The sequence below is a fragment of the Mirounga angustirostris genome, unplaced genomic scaffold (assembly GCF_029215605.1).
Source record: "Mirounga angustirostris isolate CCGP_5_RB_7025 unplaced genomic scaffold, mMirAng1.0.hap1 SCAF_7, whole genome shotgun sequence".
Taxonomy (NCBI): domain Eukaryota; kingdom Metazoa; phylum Chordata; class Mammalia; order Carnivora; family Phocidae; genus Mirounga; species Mirounga angustirostris.
The window spans coordinates 80,207,266-80,219,759 of NW_026991715.1; the positions used below are offsets into that span (position 1 = coordinate 80,207,266).

General features: G+C 36.4%; 1 protein-coding gene and 1 non-coding gene across 19 annotated transcripts in view; one reads left to right on the forward strand and one right to left on the reverse strand.

Annotated features, from left to right (window-relative positions):
• Window positions 1-12,494, forward strand: part of PAM (peptidylglycine alpha-amidating monooxygenase) — a 283,678-nt gene that overhangs the window by 77,594 nt on the left and 193,590 nt on the right. The window lies entirely within an intron of this gene.
• Window positions 11,509-11,610, reverse strand: LOC123836668 (U6 spliceosomal RNA). Its single transcript, XR_006789018.1, has one exon. It is a non-coding gene; the product is annotated as a U6 spliceosomal RNA (small nuclear RNA).

Below are 12,494 nucleotides of genomic sequence, written 5' to 3' on the forward strand. Positions count from 1 at the left end.
TTTTTTTTTTTTTAAAGTACCTCAAATCAGTATAGAGATTCCATATAACACACTCTGCAAGTATGGTCTAAAGGTTTTAGAGAGGTGCTGTATCAGGAAGGTGGAGGATGAGAATGTGATAAATAGATTTAAGGTAGCCCAATAATAGACCCTGCCTTTTTGTATATGATAAAATATTATTTTGCTTCCCTTAATTATTTTCATTTCATTTATCTTAAGATTTTTTTCAAAGACTTTTCAGACATGAAAGTCCTTTTTTTTTTTTTTAAAGATTTTATTTGTTTATTTGACAGAGAGAGACACAGCGAGAGAGGGAACACAAGCAGGGGGAGTGGGAGAGGGAGAAGCAGGCTTCTCGCTGAGCAGGGAGCCTGATGTGGGGCTCCATCCCAGGACCCTGAGATCAAGACCTGAGCCAAAGGCAGATGCTTAACAACTGAGCCACCCACGCGCCCCTATCTTAAGATCTTTTAAAATTATTTTTAAGTAATCTCTATATCCAACGTAGGCCTCAGACTCACAACCCTGAGATCAAGAGTCAAATGCTGCACTGACTGAGCCAGTCTGGTGCCCCAACCATTTTTATTTCTTAAGATAGTTTTGAAACTATTGGATTTTTTTTCTTTTTCTTTGTCTTTTTTAAGTTACATCACATTTTTCTTTATTCTTTCTTTAAAAATTTCCCTCCTTAGGGCTTTTTTTTTTTTTAATCTGGCAGTTACTGTGCGAGGCTTACACGTCTAGACAGTTCCTGGCACATAGTTAACACCCCATAAATATTAGTTACACAAAACTGTTGAGTTTATATTGCTATATATTTGTGCTTTAGTATCCTACGTGATTTTGTGTTTAACCAATTAAACCTTCACCTACATTTTTCACCCTTTCTCTATAGAGATGATGGGATAGTATACTTTGGACTATTCCTTTAAAATCTTCCTTTGTTCTTGTGCTTGCTTTGGCAGCACATATACTAAAATTTTCCTTTGTTCTTATTTAAAATTTTTATCAAATTTTTTTTAATCTTTGGTTAAGATCTTAAATTATTATTTCACTGTCTCCTTTCACCTAACTTACCCATACGTGTAAACAGCAAATTGAGTGACATTGATTGAAATTTTTGTTGTTATGTCCAGTCTAAAAGTTAAAAACATGGCTGGTGATACATGATCTGCTGTTAGATGACACAGGGATTAAAAGATAGTATGATTAAAAATGCATTATACTCAAATGTCTTGCATTTAAGCAAGATGGGAAGATTGAAGGAGGAGGAGTGCATGAAAGAAGTTGGAATAATGCTTAGCTTAGAAGATGAAGTATTAAGCATGGAAAGAAGCATAAGACAAGGGAAGGCAGCAGTTCCTGCCCTGCTCCTGAGGCTCCTTACTCTCTACACTATCCCAATGCCATTATCCAAGTTAGCCAACCTAGATTTTTGCTGGTTGGAATTCTTTCTGATTTACTGTTGGTTATTTTTGGTCTTTTTTTTTTTTTTTTTCTCCTTGATCCCCTAAGCATTTAAAGTCCATGCCAGTGTTACTTGTTTCCAAAATCCAAAAGGCAAAACTGACCCTAGAAAGTGCTCTGGCTCCCAGGAGATTCTAACTCCACACTGCCCATGAGGTTTAATTTGAGCTCATTTCAATATCTGAAGATGCCCAGTCAAAGAGTTTTGATAGAGCAAGAATAGATTATGGGCAGTGGTAGTGTCTAAAGTCTTAGGGGATGAGAGGGGTAGGATTAGAAAACTTTATGAAGAGAATAAATATGTTTCTAAGGGACTCTGTAAAAATTTCAAATGCTCCATTCTTTGTAATGTAGTTCATTGGGAGGCCAGATTAGATTCTAAGCCCCAAGGTGAATGAATCCCTGAGTGGACATTAACACCAGGGTCTCTCTGCAGGGTAGAGAAGCCCAGAATCACTTACAATTTTTTAGGCTCATCGATTTAAATCTGAATGCCAAAACCAGGTTACAAAAGCTGGTGTATTATAAATATTTACATTTAATTTGTTAAACTTCTCTTAACACAATCACAAAATACAGTGATTGTATGTATAATATAATTTGAGGATAATGTTAGAAGTTTGAACTTAAGGTTGTTCAATTAGCCAAATTGATGTTTTCCCACTGCCATCCTTGTGAACTTTCTGACTAATGAATATTTAAACTTTTCCAAATGGATGTGATAGAGAATGTTTCCACAGAATTGTACAATATTGAGAACAAAAAAAAAATTCTCAAAAGTTATCTCTTTGAAATAGAAAATTTTGATGGATACGAGAAGAATGAATGAAGAGTATAGAATTACAGAGAATATAGAGAAAATATAAAGAAAAAGCATTAGCTACTTTAGAATTAGATCTCTCACATTTATCTTATCAAAGCAGAAAATTTTAGGAATATGGGAAGTTGTTACAGATCAGAATAAAATCACAGTGTTTATTTAATAGCAACATTGTGTTGAAACAGTCATAAATTGCTACAAAATCTTACCTTACTTTAGGGAAGAGAGTTACAGGAGAAAATGAAAAAATATTTTTAAAAATGTAAGTAGTGGGGCTCATGGGGGGCTCAGTCTGTTGGCCATCTGACTTTTGGTTTTGGCTCAGGTCATGATGTCAGAGTTGTGAGATTGAGCCCTGCCATCAAGCTCTGTGCTAGGTGTGGAGCCTGCTTAAGATTCTCTCTCTTTCGGGGCACCTGGGTGGCTCAGATGGTTAAGCGTCTGCCTTCGGCTCAGGTCATGATTCCAGGGTCCTGGGATCGAGCCCCACATTGGGCTACTGGCTCAGCGAGGAGCCTGCTTCTCCCTCTCCCTCTGCCTCTCTCCCTGCTCATGCTTTCTCTCTCTCTCTGTATCTCTGTGTCTCAAATGAATAAATAAAATCTTAAAAAAAAAAAAAATTCTCTCTCTGTCTCTCTCTAAGAAAAAAAAATGTAAGTAGGAATTAATGGTATATTATTCCCCTAATTCTAAAATCAAAGCCTAAAATATTTTTTTTCTCCTTAGAATGTTTCATTTTAAGTATGGAACTATCATGTAGAACTTAAATGTGGGAAATAATTAGACAGGGAAGGCTTCAACAACTGGTTGAGTAATTCTTTCTTGCATCTGTGACTTGATTCCTGGAAGGAGCATTGGAACAGATGTCAAACTACAATCGGGGTGAACAATTAAAACCAAGTAGTCTTAGAGCATCCTTGACTAGGAATTAAAGAGTTATGGATCCTTTCTTTTCCTTTGGGCATTTTTTTTCTAAGAGTGCCCATGAAGAAAGAAACTGAAATGAACCAGAATCAAGCTTTAAAATCCAGTGGTCCTGAGTTTTAGTTTACTATAAATCTTTACATTCCATGCTTATAGGTTAACTTTTAATAGACCTATTCTCATGTATACTTTATAACAGAGTCTGAACATGGGATAATCCAGTCACAGTAAGGGAAGTAACTATATATCCAGCAGACTCTGACCATGAAAAAGATAACAGTTCTTCCCCTTCTCTATTTAGTAGAAAAATACTTAAACTTTCATTACTTTATCTTTTCTTTGTGTGTTCCTAGTTTATTAGGCATTAATTTATCTTATTGTGGTTGGGAGCATTGGAAATGGAAACATTTAAGATGACATCACAAAACTAGCAGATGGCTTAGGAAAGCAGCATTGAAGATGTTACTTGATCCTTAATTCAAGAGCATACTTGATGCTGCATCTGGAAGAAGAGCTATGCCAAGAAAAATGATGTTGAGTTAAAGACTATGTTATTCATAAATATTTAGGAAAATAAGAGAAGTGTTCATGAGCATAGCTTGTGAAACCAAATAGATATGCCATGGGAGAAGGGTTCTGCAAACATTTCCGAATATATAGTATTTATTCTTATAACATTTTAATAAACCTATGAAGAATAGAATTTTATAATGAATCCAGGCTAAACTTTATAGCTGTAGTCCTTTATCTTATTCATTCTCTGTACAAATGGAAGTTGTCATTTGTTATAGTCACTAGGATGAATAGTCACTGTGTATTTAAACTCCCTCACACCAAATAGAGAATCCTCCAAGTTTTAGTCTTTAAATATTTTCCCAACTTATGATATTAAAAAGCTGAGTGTAATTAATTGGTACCATATATAACTGTTGATAGCTGGCATCTGGTTACTTTTCCTGTTATTAAGTTTACTGTTTTGCTGTGACCATTGCATTGGTGAATTTGTTATGCTTCCTGCTTAATACATGCTAAATGTTTTGTTTCTTTTAGGCAAGGAAAGGGAAGCTTCAGAACTGTTAAATACAGGTGACAGTGTTTCCTAATTAGTTTTATGGGAGTAGAACTAAATTACTTAAAAATTTATGAGCTCTTTTGACCTCTGTTCTTGTATTAAGAAATGCAAACTTTATAGAATAAGGGCTTTTTGTAAATGAACACTTTTGTGTTCTAGTCCATGTAGTTAGCATATTTTTGCTGATCTATAAACCTGTGTCTAGATGGCAAGTTAGACTTCGGGAGACCGTGTCAGATGCTGAAGTGGTCAGGAATAGGAAATTATCCACTACTGATACAGGTACCTATTTGACAAAAGACCTCTGTGGGCTTCCTAAGACCCAAGAAACTCAACAGCTGGAAAGGAAATGCCTTTTCTACTTGAGCAGTGATGCTCTTTGGGAGCCCTCCAGCTCCTGACTTGTAACATGTTAGACTCTTGTGCAAGTTAATAGAAAATGTAAGAATCTAATTTAAGCCATCCTCAAATATATGAATTAAATGACTAATAGTTTTATTTTAAACATCAAACATTTCCTTAAAGGACTTCTGAGAAGAAACTTGGATAATGGATCTCCCTAGACACAAGTGGTTTTTAGATTCCATAATACTGTTATCTTTTGTTCAACATTGCAAAATTTAGATCTAAGTCTTGGGTAAGAAATTAAATATTAACTAAATCAAATATATTCTTAATAGCTTAAGAGAACAGAATCTGAAGAGAATCAATGACATGTTTAATAGGAACCTGGCCATTTACTGTTTGCCTTTGTAGAAGATCAAATATCTAATGCGAGATTTTAACAGTAGCGTGATATGCTGGAAAGACCATCTAATGTGGTGCCAGGAGACCATTTACTATAGCCCAAAATTCAAGCTCCAAGAGTACAGGCTGTGTGAACTTGGCCAAGTCTTGGAACCTCTTTGAATCTCAATTTCACCACAGGTAATAAGGGTAAATATGAGAATAATACTACCTTCTAGGGTTAGAGTATTATGAGATGTAAATGAGATTATGAAAATGATTTATGCATAGTAAAGCCTGGGTTTGAATTCTGACTTTAGCACTTTCTGGCATTGTAGTTTTGGATAAATTACTTAACCCAATAAAGCCGTGTTTTTCACCATTTTAAAATAAAGATAAGAATCCAATATTTGCAAACTGTTACAAAGTAAGAACTTCCAAAAATGTTAGTTGCTGTTATAACTTACTATTTTTACTAAACTCTACAAATATGTTGTCATCTGGAGATTTAAAGTAATGTAATAAAATTATACTTTCTTTAAAGTTATTTAAGCCTATTCTAAGAGGTCCTTATTTTTACTTGAAGATATTTTACTGCCCACACTTTCTTGTAGATTAGAAAAACTTTTAGCTTAGTATTTATATAGAATGAGAAGCTTTCTTCCTAAAGAGATATGTCCCCTCTGTATGTAATTTTTTAGCTTTCTGATACAAGGGACTTGAGGAATGGAGGTCCAGGATTCTTCCATTGTTTATAGTGTGCCATAATTAATTACAATTTAAATAATTTTGTGGGTGTATTTGGCATAAAATAAGGGAAGCTTGTTTGACTCTATAGATAGAGGGTCATTGTTTAAAAAATTTTGTGATTAGAAAACATTTGAAACCCCTGTGAGCTGCTGGTGCGCTTGGTAGAGAACATATTTGAGACACACCAGCGATTGCCTACCTCTTACAATCCATTTAGAGAGTCAATCTCAAACCTTTCCTTGGGTAATGGGATTAGCCCTGTGTTGGGACTGCAATCCTTCAAGATACTAATTTGCTTCTAAATGTTCTAGCTAGTAATCCTATGTTCTTTAACTGGTCTTACAATGTAACTGACACTCTTGGAATGGAAAATGCAGACCCTAGACCTCTTTCTGTCTATTGGATTAGGAAATTCAGAGGCTTTAACAGAAAGCACTCTGTTCTGAGAAAGTTAACATTAGTTGCGCCTCATCTTTGTTCTTCAATGATAGTATCGTTGAAGGAATATGATGAATAAACTGAATTTAGGACACAGCGATACATAGATGCTTTTATAAGCCATTCCACCATACATGAAAAAATTTCCTTTTAATGTCCTTAATTTTTACTACTTCAAAAGAAAAGTATATTAAGAAATATTTTCAGTTTAAGCATATCGCCTGGTACTTAAAAACTTTCTGAGCCAGTTAGTTTTAGTGTAAAAGGAATAAAGGTCAAGAAGTGTTCTATTCTTCTCTTTCCTACCCTCTATCAACAAGCCATCTGTTACTTCCCTGGGAGGACAATACAGGTATATTGAGACATTATGATCCTTGGAAAATAAAACAAGATAAAATCTTAGTAAACTTGTTTTATAACACATTCCTGATCATATTCTAATGTTTTTATTCCCCTTTATTGTTAATTATATCCTAACATGAATAATGACTGAACATTGTAGACAAATATTATTACTTTTAGAAAATGCCTGTAAATTGAAATATCCCAAGTCTGTTTTGTGAGGCAAACTTTCTTTAATAGATAGGATTCCATTGGACTATAAAATATAAACTACAGTATCTTTTGAAGGTCACTGTGAGTTTAATATAAACACTACCCTGTACTACATTGAATAATTTAGATATTAGAAAGCAAGTATTATTGTAAAGCAAAACTTTACTTGATATTTGTTGTAATTTTTTTCCTTTGAAATTATGCTCAGCTTTTTCTAAGTTGTTCTATTCATTTCCCTTTCATCTTCGATGTACTGCACTGTCCATGACTTTATCTTGTCTTGATGGCGTCTGATCATAAGCTTGAATATCTATTGTGTCTGTGCTGTAAAAACTCCGGGGTACACCCTATGGAATACTGACTTGGACATCAGAGTCCTGATTTAGTACCTGCTCTCTGACTGCCTAGTGTAAGTTACTTAGCCATTCTGAGCCTCAGTTTTCCCATTTGTAAGGTGGGGCTGATAATATACATCCAGGGCAATGGTGAGGGTTACATGAGATTGAATGGTATCTAACAGTGTGTGGCATATAGAAGGTGTTTCCTAGTTCACTAAGTTTGGTTTCCTACGTCATTGCAGGCAGAAATGGAAATGCAGATGGCTGGGTTTCGGTTTGGGTTTGGACAGCTCTATGAATACATGCTGACTGCAACTGAGGCCTTGATATTTATCATTGGTTATTTATTTGTTTGCTTTTTTATTAAAAAAAGAAGAAGAAGAATGAAGCTGTGTAATCTCCAAGGTAGTGTAATATGGCTCTCAGCTGAAAATATATATGACATAATCAACTACACTTGCAGATGAGAAGTTCCTACCTCACTGGGTTATTTTCAAGACTCAAAGATATATAACAATTCAAAGAGCTTAGCGCATGCTAAGTACTCAGTAGTAATTAGCTATTACTAATAACGATGTGACTCTTATGATAGAGGCTGGGTACTCTGAATTTTGGCTGGAAGTCATATGTATAAAACATTTTCTGGGTACTCCAATGTAGGCTACTCTTTATTTCATTTTTTTTTTTAAAGATTTTATTTATTTGACAGAGAGAGCACAAGCAGAGAGAGAGAGAAGCAGGCTCCCTGCTGAGCAAGGAGCCCGATGTGGGACTCGATTCCAGGATCCTGGGATCATGACCCAGGCCGAAGGCAGCCGCTTAACCGACTGAGCCACCCAGGCGTCCCTATTTATTTCATTTTTTAAGGCTAAGCTTTTAGTGATTACAATTAATGATTAAAGTTGCTAAATTTTGAGAATATGTTTGAGAATATATTCATTTAGACAAACAATCCCTTTTGGATTTTTTACATGCAGTCTTTAAATAAAAGAGCCCCAAATTAGCAGTTAGGAGCTTTTTGTTTTTAGAAATAATTCTGAATATATCTTATATTTTATCCAAATGTATACAGATTGTCCATGTGTATATTACCTTTAGAAATCTCAGAATCTAGAAAGAATTTTCTTAGTTCTTCTTTCTGGGCCCTGGCCTTATATCATCTCAGTAGTGCACAGGTCTAATGACTTATATAGGGTTCTTTCAATCTGCTGGTAAATATTTGCCTGTAACCCAGGCTTATGTCCAGCTGGCATACACTCATCTTCTACTAATTAAAAATACTGTACATAGCAAATTAAGCATTTTTGCTTTGAAAAAAATGGAGGGCCAACAGGAGTCTCACAGTTTTATAGGAATAATACTCATCAGTTGGTAGACTTTTTTTTTTTTTTTTTTAAGATTTTATTTATTTATTTGACAGAGAGGCAGGTAGAGAGGGAACACAAGCAGGGGGAGTGGGAGAGAGAGAAGCAGGCTTCCAGGCTGAGCAGGGAGCCCGATGCGGGACTCGATCCCAGGACCCTGGGATCATGACCTCAGCCGAAGGCAGACGCTTAGCAACTGAGCCACCCAGGTGCCCCAGTTGGTAGACTTCTGACTCTGCTCTTTTTGGTAATCTGAGTGTCAGGGTCACAAGGTAACTCAGAAGCCAACTCTCTCAATTTATAGTTCAGAATATGAAGTTCAGTGTAGTTAAGGTACCAGCCTAGGGATGGATAAGTTTCAACTTCCGTGTCAGCTCTGGTCAGTTGGGATTTTGGCTGTTTGGAGGCCAAAGATTTGACATTCTTCGTTTAGATCAAGGTCACACAGATAGTTTGTGGCAGAGCTTGGACTAGAATCTAGTTCTTTTGGTTTTTAATCTCATTTTCATTTCTCCTGGTCATTTTATTATAAAACTCATGGAAACCTTTATATTGAATACATTTTTATAACCTTGTAATCCATTATGTAGGCATAAAAAGTTAAGATTCTGACATTTTTATTATATGCAAAGGAAGTGAACATTATCTTGTTAAAAATACCATGCTTATTATTCAATTTTGAAAATGCAGACAAGATGTGTGAAAGAGAAATGTAGCTTCATATGCGCATCTTTTAAGTGTGACCCTTTGTTACTGCACTCTGTTTTACAAAAAGTATGCCATCAGCTTTTTTAAGGACACACTTCAACATGGATTAAATCTTTAGGGAATTAGCTTGAATTATTTTTGGGTAATTGCCAAAATATGCATATATCTGTATGTGTGTAGAAATATATTATTAATAGCTAAAAGTAATTGTGATGATATGAATAATATGACTATATTTCATACAGTTTTTAAGTCTGGTGGGTGTAGTTTGTGTTTTTCTCTGGGTAACATTGTTAGCACACAGTTAACTGGTAACTCTTTCCCCATTTAGTATTTAACCAGAAAAAATTTACTACTATGCTAATATGATACCATTCTTAAATTATGTTATGATGCTAAGTGAAATTCAGGCATTTTGTTATAACACTGTCATTTTTTATAGGAACTAATCTGTCTCTCTTCCTCTTTCTCTTTCTTCTTCTTCTTCTTTTTTTTTTTTTTTAAGATTTTATTTATTTATTTCAGACAGAGAGCATGAGAGGGAGGAGGGTCAGAGGGAGAAGCAGACTCCCTGCGGAGCAGGGAGCCCGATGCGGGACTCGATCCCGGGACTCCAGGATCATGACCTGAGCCGAAGGCAGTCGCTTAACCAACTGAGCCACCCAGGCGCCCCCTCTTTCTTCTTCTTATACACACTTCTTCCAGTCATTCACTTTTCCTATGACATGCTCTGTGTTTTCATCTTACTGCCTTAGTCACCAGTGATTCTACATTCCCTTGAAACCCAGGCTTTAAAGACGGTCTCGGGGCTGTCCACTAGTTCTTTATAACCTGGAAAATTTATAGATATCCAGATTTAACCATGATTATAACTTAGGGAACTTTTCTCTGTCTTGATTATTGAGCCCTCCTTTATCTGGCAGTGTACTGATTATTTGGGGATAGACAGTAATTCCTCTTAACAAGAAGACTAACATATTACTGGAGCTAGTATGGTTTTAAGGCAGGCCTGACATTGACCCATGCCCATAGCTAGGGCAAGGCCAAGCTAGTCTAGTACAGTTTCAGGGGCTTGCACGTCCACTTCCTCCCAAATATTATCCTCCTTTTCTTTTATTTTTACATACTGCTCTTTATCCTGTAATTAGATATACAGTTTCTTTGCAAGAGGTTAGAGGGATAAGTTGTGGGGAACTCATTCACATGAAAATATATGAAACACACAGCTGCATACGTAATCAACTCTAGACCAACGGGGGCAGAGCTCAGTAACAAGAAGCACAAGCTTTTGAGTCAGACAGCCCTGGGATTAAGTCTTTTCTTTCTTCTGAGACATTCTGTCACTTCGAACAGGTTAAAGTTCGTCACTTCACTCAAACCTCTGTTTCCTCACAGTGTAAAATAAGGATGATAATGTTTCATTGACTGTATTATTAGAAAATGAATATATGAGAAGCTGAGGCTCCTACAGGCAAATTTTGCGGGGATCATATCTTTGCCAGGAGTCCTTCCTGTTGACTTCTCTTGGTTGGGGAAATGTAGAGGCCCTGTTGGTGCTTACAGCTCTGCTTTCCATTATTTAGAAACATTTTTTGCTTGTTTTTCTTTGATGATGTTATAAATGGATTCATCCTTGTTAAATTGAGTATTTCTTACTCGAGGATTTCTGCCCTCAAGCATCTCTCATGTAGAAACAATATGGACATACAAGAAACAGTACATAGTACATAGTATATAGTACAAAGCTTGTTATATAAAGGTCATCCGTGTTATAGGATGTTAGGGAAGGGAAAGAACACACCGTGGGGGTCAAACACCATATGAAGGATAACTCCACTTTTCTGTTTGATGTGGCCATTGAGATAAATGGCATAAAAGTATGTTTGATACCAGGACCCAATAAGGTTAGTCCTGTAAAAATCATAACTTTGGTCACATCTTTTTGCAAGATTTGGTTTCATAGAAGAAATTAGCATTTCTTTTAAAAGTACTTAATTCTTTTGCTATCAGAACTTGAAAGGTAGCTTGGTATCTTCACATTCCAGTGAGTGGAGCCTAGAATTAACAGGGTGAAGGGTACTGGCTTCCCCACACCTGTCCCCAAGGGCTCACATTTTCTGAGAACACATCCTACACGTTAAATTTGTGATTATCCAAGAAGCCATTAGAGAGTAATGGCTGAAATACAAACTTTATCATGTGTTCTTTAATTCTACATTGACTAAGTAAGTAAAAGGTTTTATGGATGTGTTGGAACTCTCCTGAGTTTAATGTCAATTAGTTTATTTTGTTTTGGATGATTTTTAAAAATCTCACTTTTGTTCCTCATTTTTTTTGTTGTTGTTCATTTTTGTATAATCTTTTCCCATTCTTTTTGGCCCCTTGCACAAGGGCCATGCTGCTCTTCTCTGTATCACTCCAATATTAGCGTATGTGCTGCTGAAGCGAGTATCCCTTCTTTTTGGAACATTTAGCTTGAACCTTAGTTCAGAAGAGTTTGTTATAATACTGTAATGGTCTACAGGTAGCTCAAACATGTATATGTGTGAAAGTTGCATATCTGTTAACAAATATTTACTGAGGTCTTGCTATGTGCCAGGCACTGTGCTAGGTATTTGGGGTATAACAGTGAAAGCATACAAAAATCTCTGCTCTCATAGAGCTTACAGTCAGAAATTAAACAAAGTAATAAGTAAAACAGGTCATATTGTAATGAGACTGAATACTTTGGAGTAGTAAAGGGTGATGGGTGATCCCAGGAACATGGGGAAGTTTGCAATTCTAAATATCAAGGTTAATGAAGACCTCACTGAGAAGGTGGCAATTGAGTGAGCACAGACCTGAACTGAGCAAGAGAGGAAACCACACGGATACATACGTGGTGTGAGAATATTCTAGGCAGAGGAAACAGCAAGTGGGAGCATGCCTGTGTAAAGAACAGCAAGAAGGCCAGTGTGCCTGGAGGACAGGGAGCAGGGGAAAGGGTGGAGGGAGGAGAGACCCATGAGGAAGGCTGGGGTGTGGAGAGTTTGCCTCTGTAGGGCCTGGCGTGCCAGGGTGATGACTCTCGCTTTTAATCTGACCCAAATGAGAGGGGTGTTAAGTAGCGAGATATGAGCTGCTTTACCAAAGGCTGACTTTGATTGCTGTGCATTGAGAACAGATTATAAGGTGGCAAGGGCAAAAGCAGGGAGCTGAGTTGGGAGACAATTACAATCACCCGGGCATGAGAACATGAGAAGATGGTATCTAACTACTTACTGTGCCTTCAGTGCTGCCTATATTGTATACAGAGACCAGTGCAAAGGGACCATTTCTGTTATTTTTTTAGT